The sequence below is a fragment of the Nicotiana attenuata genome, unplaced genomic scaffold (assembly GCF_001879085.1).
Source record: "Nicotiana attenuata strain UT unplaced genomic scaffold, NIATTr2, whole genome shotgun sequence".
NCBI lineage: Eukaryota > Viridiplantae > Streptophyta > Magnoliopsida > Solanales > Solanaceae > Nicotiana > Nicotiana attenuata.
The window spans coordinates 224,539-234,760 of NW_017670448.1; the positions used below are offsets into that span (position 1 = coordinate 224,539).

General features: G+C 39.6%; 1 long non-coding RNA gene across 1 annotated transcript; it reads left to right on the plus strand.

Annotated features, from left to right (window-relative positions):
* The first annotated feature begins 8,267 nt into the window (after nucleotides 1-8,267).
* On the plus strand, nucleotides 8,268-9,714 carry LOC109239550. Its single transcript, XR_002069922.1, has 2 exons — nucleotides 8,268-8,390; nucleotides 8,582-9,714. It is a non-coding gene; the product is annotated as an uncharacterized LOC109239550 (long non-coding RNA).
* Nucleotides 9,715-10,222: the final 508 nt, after the last annotated feature.

The following is a 10,222-nucleotide window of genomic DNA, read 5'->3' on the forward strand; positions in this document are numbered from 1 at the left end:
AAAATTAGCCGATCCAATTCCTAAACTACCCGCCCCTAACCCAATTAAAAAGCCCGCCCTGACCTATTTTTGTTAATTCAACGGCTCACACTCCATCTTTCCTTTTTTTAATTTACCAAACCCCCCAATCCTATTTCATTTTCAATTATCTGCCGCCCCTGAAACCCTCCCCTCTCTCAAACACTCTCGAACCTTCCCTAACCCTAGCCGCCTCTCATCGTCTTCCACCATGAAACCCACCGGAATCCATGGCTTCTCAGGCCATGGGAGTCTTATACTCACCTCCCCTTGCTCTTACACACCGGATACCTGAAGAATCGAGGCCAGACCTCGAAGATTTGCGCTCAGACCTTCCCCGATTCAAGGTTCCAGAGTCATCCCCGGCCTTGCTCCGGCGTACCATGGTGTTTTAAGTTTCTTTGTTTGCCTTCTACTGAGCCCTGTTTAGGTTTCTTCTAAGCATGCTTTCTCTACTGTTCTTATCAGTATTTGCCAGTATGTTCTTTGAATCCTTCTACTGTGATTGCATTGTTACTTTGCTATCATATTTTCTCATAAGTTCTGTTGTTGAAGAAGCCTGTTCTTTTCTGAAAATTCTAAACATGATTTCGATTCAATTGCTTGCCCTCTCATCTTTGCTTTATGGTTTGCTTGAACTAGAGTTTTATTTCGAAACCCCTAATTCTTTCAGACTGACTTTGTGTCTCTGAACTGAGTTTGGACATTTGTTTTCATACAATGCTGAGCTTTTTGCTAAACTCTTCTACATTGGACTTTTTTTTCTACTAATTTACACGACAGTCCTCTTTCACGCTCACATGCCCCTTATATATGATGAATTTTCCTCTAAATGGTTTTCAAATTTGCAACTAGTGTAAAATTCTTTCTGAATATAGCTTGATTGATTTCTTTCCATCTTTTACTGATTTCCTAGGTGACTCGACTTAGGTAAAACCCTTCTTCATCTTTTATGACTTGGTTCATTCATACCAAATTTCAGACCTTGTGATTTACTGGCTGTTAATTGATTCTCTTGCCTTATTTGCACAAACCGTGTATTGTCAAAACTCTGTCCTTAAATAACCTTTATGTATTTGCCCTCAATTGCATGCTTTACACAAAGTGTTTACTTAATTCCTTTCCTTAAATTGTTTTACCCGTTTGAAACTAAATCCCTTAGTTAAAGAGAGTCTTATGTAATTGATTTACAATCAGTCTTCAATTATTTTCTTACCTTATTTCCTCATGACTTTCACACTATAAATACATGACTCTTTAACACAAAGCAACGATTAAACAATCCTCCACTACTACTTTTACAATCTCTTCTGAACTCTTACTAGAACTCTCTCTTCTTGTCTGCATTCTGACTTTCACAAGACTACTGCTTTTTTCCTATTTGTTTCCTTGAAACTGGTATGTTCTAATTTAAGTTTCAGCATCATCACAATGTGTTTATTTACAGCTTTTTATATCTCTGCCTACTTTACTACTTCTGAATTAAATACTTAAACTAGCATGTTATTTTCTTTTGCTTGTTTTTGTTATGAACCCCTCCTCTCTATTCCCTCTATGTGCTGTGAGTTGCAGTTTAAAATGTGGCAATATGCAAGTTATTGTCTATGGTTTGAACTTGATCCCTTAAAGGATCCTAACTTCTAAACAATGTATTCTAATAGGCTCATGGGGTAGGCCAACATTCCTCATTGCTAAATATGCCCCACCAGCCTGCTGTTGCTTTTCCTTTACTATCTCCCCATTCCCTATCCCTGTGTGTATCAATGTGAATTGTTTCCCTTTCCCCTTTCCCCTTTCAAAATCCTGCACTTGCAATCTCTCTTAGTTCCTAGGTTCTGCCCCCCTCCTGTGAGCCTTGCCTTGGGATCCTGAATTCCCTCTGAACTTGGACACTTGAGGGCTGGCTCTTCCACAATGCACGATGTCCTAGTCTGGTAATGTATTTGGAGTGTAAGCACTGACCGGAGTTCATGTGAAGCTCTTAGGGAACTCTGGCACACCCCCAAATGAGAGAAAGGCTTTGAAATCTGATCTTTGGAGTTGGTTTACTTCATACTTCAGACAGGAAGTTTGAATCAGGCTATCCTTGGTTGTAATTTTCAATTTCTGATGTATTTTCTTTATTTTATTTGGACTGTAATAACTTTGTAATAAACTTTTGGGGATGATTAGTGAAAAGGGAGGGGTAACGATGCATATAAAAAGGGTAGATAACTTGCCTATAGGAATCTCTAATTTCAACATTTTTCATATAGATAACTTGCCTATAGGAATCTCTAATTTCTGCATTTTGCATATAGTTACCATGCCTATAAGACTTCTGCATTCCCATTTAGTTATCATGTCTATAAGAATTTCAGCATTCTCATTTAGATGCCATGACTATAGGGATCCTGCACTTTCATGTAGATATTATGTCTATAGCTTCTACACACGCATGTAGAAAATATGCCTATAGGTCCCTTCTGATTCTTGCATACCCGTTTTTCACTAGGCAAACTTGTTTATAGGTCCTAATAACCAATAAAAAAAGTGTAATCAGATGTCACGTTCGTAATAAGATGTAACACCTAGATATCATGTTGTAGGTTTTCTGCATTTTTCATATCTATAAAAGTGTTTAAAATCAACAACGCGTAGAAAGCATGCCTATAGGAACTATCAACCAAGTCTGAAATGTTTCCACTCGCTTATGAGTCTAAAACCAGTAATAATGCTTGCAGAACCTGTAACTTTTGCTAAAGTTTGCTTTTCTTTAATAATCTGGTAACCCCTCTTAATCAGTATGTATTCAATCTATTTCATTCTTTTCTGAAATCAGTAGATATCATGTCTATAGGAGCTTTTGTCCCACACCTAGGCAAGCCTTAGGGTAAAGTTTTAAACTGCATCAGTCTCTATCAATTACGACCAGCAGGCAAGCCTAATTCGGACTTCTTATCTGGAAATATGTGATAAATCAGCCTGCCCCAGCTTTTAAGTTTAATCAGACCTTAATCAGTACGTGCAAGACATGCTAAACTATATGCTTTTCTTTGATCTAAGGAGGCCTGTTTGAGCCTTATTTGTCTATGTGCTTCCCCCATGCTTGTTATATGTGTTCTTGCTTGTCGCCTTAGTATTTTTACCTTTGAAACTATAAAAGCCCAACATCCCTTCCCTTTAGGATTAATAGTCCTAAATGCCTCCGGGACTGATAGGATTGGAGCGGGTAATATCATGCAATAAGAAAACGAGACTATTCCGCGCTTTAATACCTTAACGGGGTGGGAAAGGGTACATATGGATATGATGGCCACGCGATAACACCACGTGTATAAGTGATTACCGGGTGTTGTGTGGGGTGATCCATATTATTTATAAACCTAGGACCCCCCTCTCTTTTACTTGTTTATTTCATTGTTTATTTCCAAATTTCAAATTGTTTTTCTCAAAATTCGGCTTCCTTCCGTTTCTTTTAATTTCATCAATTTGCAACCATTATGTGAAATCCACTCTTATTTGAAAGTCTTACTTTCTTGCGTGTTATTTGTTCTTAAAGTCACAACAATAGCTTGGCCGGGAACCACAATAGTGGAATCTGAGGGGTGCCTAACAACTTCCCCTTGGAATAATTTCAAGCCCTTACTCAATCTCTGGTTATCCAAACAAAAACCCTTCTTAGTGTCCTAATGCACTTAAATCATTAGGTGGCGACTCTTCAATTCCTTTAAACCCAATTCCCAAAAAGGGAACGAGTTGTCTTCCCAAATGTCATAAACCCGATTTTCGCGGAGGGAAAAGGGGGCGCGACAGTAGCTCGGTGCCTAAACTGTCAGTAGGTGAAGTATGAGTATCAGAGACCGGGCGGATTTCTTCAGAGGCTTGAGATTCCAAAGTGGAAATGGGAGCGTATCACCATGAATTTTGTAGTTGGGCTCCCACAGACTTTGAGGAAGTTTGATGCTATCTGGGTGATTGTGGATTCACTGACCAAGTCCATGCACTTATTCTTCAGAGCGGTTGGCTGAGATTTACATCCGCGAGATTGTTCTCTTTCACAGGGTGCCGGTGTCCATCATTTCAGATTGGGGTACGCAGTTTATATTGCAGTTTTGGAGAGCAGTACAGTAAGAGTTGGGCACCCAGGTTGAGTTGAGTACAACATTTAACCCTCAGACGGACGGACAGTCCGAGCGCACTATTCAGATATTGGAATATATGCTATTCACTTGTGTCATAGATTTCGGGGGTTCTTGGGATCAATTCATGCCGCTCACGGAGTTTGCCTACAACAGCAGATACCAATCGAGCATTCAAATGGCTCCGTATTAGGCTTTGTATTGGAGACGGTGTCGATCTCTGGTGGGTTGGTTTGAACCGGGAGAGGCTAGGCTATTGGGTACTGACTTGGTTCAGGATGCTTTAGGAAATGTTAAATTGATTCACGATCGGCTTCTCACGACACAGTCTAGACAAAAGAGTTACGCCGATAGGAGGGTTTGGGATGTTGCTTACTTGGTTGGGCAGAAGGTACTGCTCAAGTTTTCACCCATGAAGGGTGTTATGAGGTTTGTGAAGAAGGGCAAGTTGAGCCCTCGGTATATTGGGCCGTTCGAGGTGCTTCAGAGGATTGGAGAGGTGGCTTACAATCTTGCCTTTCCACCTAGTCTGTCGAGTGTGCATCCAGTATTTCATGTTTCTATGCTCCTAAAGTATGTCGGCGATCCGTCTCATGTTTTGGATTTCAACACGGTTCCGTTGGATGGTGATTTGACTTATGATGTGGAGCTGGTGGCCATTTTGGGTTGGTATGTTCGAAAGTTGAGGTCCAGGATATAGCTTTAGTGAAAGTGCAGTAAAGAGGCCAGCCAGTTGAGGAGGCTACTTGGAGACCGAGCGAGAGATGCGGAGCAGATATCCATGCCTATTGGAGGCTCTAGGTACGTTTCTAGACCCATTTGAGGATGAATGTTTATTTAAGAGGGGGAGGATGAAACGACCCGACTGGTCGTTTTGAGAGTTGTAGCCCCGTTCCCCTATTTACTGCTTATTTTACGCTTCACAATTGTTATATGACTTTTCGGGGTAGTTGGTTCGGGTCCGGAGAGGTTACGAAATGAATTGAGACACTTAGTCTCAAGGTTGGAAACATAAGTTGAAAAGGATGACCGGATATTGACTTATGTGTAAACTACTCCGGAATGGAATTTTGGTGGCTCCGCTGGGTGATTCGGAGTTAGGATTATGTTCGGATTGTGATTCGGAGGTCTGTAGCGGAATTTGGCTTAAAAATGGAAAAGTTGGAAATTTAGAAGTTTGGCTGAGAGTAAACTTTGTGGTTACCGAGCTCGGATTGGAGTTTCGGGAATTGGAGTAGGTTCGTGGTGTCATTTGTGACTTGTGTGCAAAATTTGGGGTCAATCGGATGTGATTTGATAGGTTTCGACATCGAATGTAGAAGTTAGAAGTTCAAAGTTTACTAGGCTTGAATCGATGCGCGATTCGTGGTTTTAGCGTTGTTTGATGTGATTTGAAGGCTCGACTAAGTTCGTATCGTGTTTTAGGACTTGTTGATATATTTGGTTGAGGTCCAGGGGGCCTCGGGTGAGTTTTGGATGGTTAACGGATCAATTTTGAACTTGGTGTTATAGCTGAAGACTTTCTTGTGCACTGATCTGGTTTCCTTATACGCGATCGAGTGGAAAGGTCCACGATCACGTAGGCTAATTGGAGAAGCTGTGGTATTTTGTCTATGCGATCGCCAATTCTGGCATGTAATCACGTAGGCTGGGGAATCAGTGCATCGGCAACGCGTGGGCTAGGCCGCGTTCGCGAAGAGGAGGTGAGGCAGTTGGGGTTCACGCGCGTTGTTATATGCAAATGCGTGGGCCATCCGCGATTGCGTAGGCCTGGGTAGTCTACGCTTCGCGCTCGCATGTGTTTTTGTGCTGTCGCGTAGAGGAGTTTTTGTGGGCAGTGGAGTTTGTGCTTCGCGTTCGCGAAGAAGGGATATCTAGGCATACTTAAATATTTCAAAACGAGGGTTTGAACTCATTTTCACTATTTGATTTCGGGAGCTCAGTGGGAGGCCTTCTTGGAGAGTTTTTCAAGTGGATGATTCGGGTAAGTGATTCTTACTTAGTTTTGGTTAAATTTCATATTTATGTCTTTGATGTCATCATTTAATTAGTGGCTTGGGGTGGAAATGGAGGAAAGTTCTTAGGCCGAATTTTGAGGATTTGATCGAGGTTTTGGTATCGAATTTGAGTAATTTTGGTATAGTTGGACTCGTGGTTAAATGGCGTTCTAATTTTGTGACTTTTACCGGATTTCGAGACGTGGACTCGGGGGGGGGGGGTGACTTTTGAGTTGACTTTTTGACTTTCGATTAAAAACTCAACATTTTATATGGTATTGATTTCTATAGATTGAGTTGATCTTATCGAAAATTTATGGCTAGATTCGAGGCTTTTAGAGGTCGGTTTGCGAGGAAGGGCGTGTTTGAGTAGAGATTTGCGCGATTTGAGGTAAGTAACACTTCTAAACTTAGTTCTAAGGGTATGAAATCCCTGAATTACGTGTTATATGATTGGTACGGAGGTAACACACATGCTAGGCGACGGGCGTGTGGGCGTGTGCCATAAAAATTGTGACTTAATTATTTCAATGGAGTTGCATAATTAAATAATCATGTCAATACCCACCTGTCCTCCACATGTTAGAGAAATTGAGGCTCATGTTAAAGCATGCTTAGGCTATATGCCGATATTTTTGGGACCCATAGAGGTCGTACTACTGTGAATTACTTGTTTAAATTTACAATTGTGAAATCAGTCACATCAATCATTTGAATATCATATCCCAGTCTCTATTGCCATCCATTGATACAACATATCATCTTGACGGGCTGATTTCATTACATCGTGAGCCTGAGAGACTAGAGAGATTAATGATTGAGTGAGACCGAGGGCCTGATTGTGAGTGATAATTAAGGGATCGGACTGCACGCCGCAACATGTTTTTATTTATTTTTGCCAGGATTTAGCTTATTATAGTGTTTGGGCTGAAGGAGCCCCTCCGGAGTCTGTACCCCCATAGTGAGCGCAGTGGATATTATATGTAGGATGGAGTTCTCTAGGCATGGAGTTGCCCTATACTTTTATATTTGGGATGGAGTTTCCTGGGCTTGGAGTTGCCCTGTACTTTTATATTTGGGATGGAGTTCCCCGGGCTAGATTGGCCCTATACAGTACTGAGTGACTGACGGTCAGTCGCTATTTATATTGAGGGATGGATCTTCCCTGGGCTGGATTTGCCCCGTACAGTACTGAGTTATTGAGTACTCTCAGAGTGTGAGTACGCGAGGTTTCTATTGTAGTGTACCACATACAACATGTAAGTGGCATGTAGATATAGAAATGTCATATCTCCCATATCATTCAGAGTTGATCTATTTTACTTGTATTGAGTTTTTATTTGTTGAACTTAAAAACATGCCTACATTTCTGTACTGTTACTTCTATATTGAACTATACTTACTGAGCTCGTCACTAATTTCAGTCCGGAGATTAGATTTGTTACTTATTGAGTTGGTTATATTCACGCTACACCCTGCACCTCGTGTGCAGATCCAGGTGCTTCCAGTCACGGCGGTTGCTGATTTGCAGAGACCAGACCTTCGGTGATCATCGAGGCAGCTGCTTGGCATCCGCAGACCTTCACTCTCCTCCCTTATCTTGCAGTTTATTTTTCAGTTTTACTTTCCAGACAGTGTTCCAGACTATGTTTCCATGTAGATGCTCATGTACTCAGTGACTTCCCGGTTTTGGCGAGAGTTTATGTACTGAGTTATGATTTCCTATCCTATTTTAAGAGATTTCTCCTTTATTTAAACTATTTTGGTATTTTTTTTCAAAGATCCAAAGTGTTAGCAAATGTTGAGAAATGTCAGCTTGCCTAGTACTATGATAGGCACCATCACGACGGGTTGGTTTTGCGTCGTGACAACTAAATATAATTACTGAAATTATCTTTCAAAAATCAAACCATCTTTCAAAAATCAAACCTTCTCATATGCAAATGCAGAATAAATTTATTATTATATAAAAGCTAGAGTTTCGACCTATGTGTTTCTTGGTATTAAAATGCAAAATAAGGGTAACATAGACATTCACTTATGCGAGGTTACCTGTCTTCTAATTTGAACCGCCACGTTTGCCATATGGTATACCTTCTCGAAAATTCTTTTGAACTTGCTAAACCTTGGACTAAACGCCAATTTTCTCTTCTTGCAGAGTCTCTCTGCTTCTCCCATTAGATCCAATCGCATTAGATTCCATGCCCCATTATGGCATGGTGCTTTGTCGGATTTTTTCTGCAATTTTTACTAGGTAATTGCTTTAGTTTTGTTTTCTTTTCCTCCTTTTTTGGGTTGCAATGTTCCTGATTCCTCTATAGATATGTGTCATTGCCTTCAATTTATTTGTAGTTGTTGTGTGTGGTTTTTCTTTCATCCCCTCCTTAGATCTTAATATCAGGAGAAGGAAAATTAGCTCTGTCACGCATTTAGTTTAATTTGCAGGTAACGAATTACTCATGCTTTTAGTATTTGCAGTAAGCACGATGTTGTGGGCACATAAATACTCCTCCTATATTGAAGCTTCAATTTTGTGCAAGGTAACATTTTGTAGTCTTAAATTTATGTAGATAATGGGTATGTTAAGGACTTCAGGAATTTTAATGCCACCAAAAGGGTTGCATATGTTGATCTCTCTCGATGCTTTTTTTTTCATTTTACTTTGAAATTCTATTAAGTCTAGAGGACTTTGAATATGATATAGAGAGGAGATGACGTTTTATCTCATACTTGGTTAAGTAACTCCCTTTGTATTGTTACAAACAAAATTGGAACAAATAGAATCAATGAACATACAACTAAAGATTAGTTAACCCTTGAGTCCATGTATGTCTGTACTCGTCAATACTGGCCTCTTTCTTTTTTCTCATTTTAGTGAGTTATTGGTTATGTAAGGCAATACCTCTCATAACCTACTATTTTATACTCTTTTTTGAAGAACACAGTAGTACTCCGTAAAGTAGCGATGCAAATAGTAGTACTTTTACTGCGTCACTAACAAAGTGATAAGATCTTTAAGCCAAACAAAATTAGGGAAAGAAAGAGGATAAGAGAAGCTAATCAACATGTTAACAATAGCTATCTCCTAATCATGTGCTTCATCTAGAATCTATGTGCTCGAGGTAGTGTGTCCTTCCACAAGTTTCTCTTGATCAAATGCATCTATATGTTGTCCATCTAGGGTTCAAATAATTCCCCATTCAATTAACTATTAAAGTAAATTTCTTTATGTTTTTCTGCTATTTGTCTATGTTAAGATCCTCATTCGATGAAAGAAGCTCATGATAAGGATGCCAAATCCATGATCATATGGAAATGGCCGAGAAACAAGCACTGTTGTTGCAATGGTGCCTCAAATTTTGACAGGAAACAAGTGATCGTCATCTTGCAAACACAAACCATGTCAACAAGATCTTAAATGCATGGTCAAGTTTTACCCCTTATTAGAGTTCTTGGCAAGTGAAAAGATGTGGTTCATCCTTTTTTATATTTTTTTAAAAGGGTAAGCCGCAAAGCTGTATTGCTCATTTATGTTTCTTTGTGTATTTTTTTAATAAAAGTAAGGTAATATTTACGTTTATTGGTGTATTATGTACCTACATCTATTCTAATTGTCTTGAATCAATATTTTAAAAGTTCTTAGTGCAACTCTTTTCGTAATAACTAAACGATAAAACTGAGAAACCTATTACTGTTGCTCTCATGAGCTAGGACTTGAAAGTAAAATCTCTAGATGAATATTTGAATGTGAACTAGGGCTGGAAAGTTCTTAAATTCAGCTCTATTTGTCAAGAACGACAATACAACATGATTGTTGCTATTGTGGAACTTGGACATACTTATAGTTTAATCTCTTCAAGGCTCCTTTTGAATTAGTTTTGTCAGGTCAACCCAAAAGTTGGCTCTCTCAGTTATTCACTATTTTCTTTTGGCTCTCGTCACATGATACGACCCTTCGATCTTTATCCTTAAATAACTTTGCCCTATCTCTATATGATTTCTTAGTAATTATAGAAGTTGACCTGCATTCAACTTTAAATTAAAAAACATATGGCTTAATCTATTAACCGTGGAATCAGAGCAACC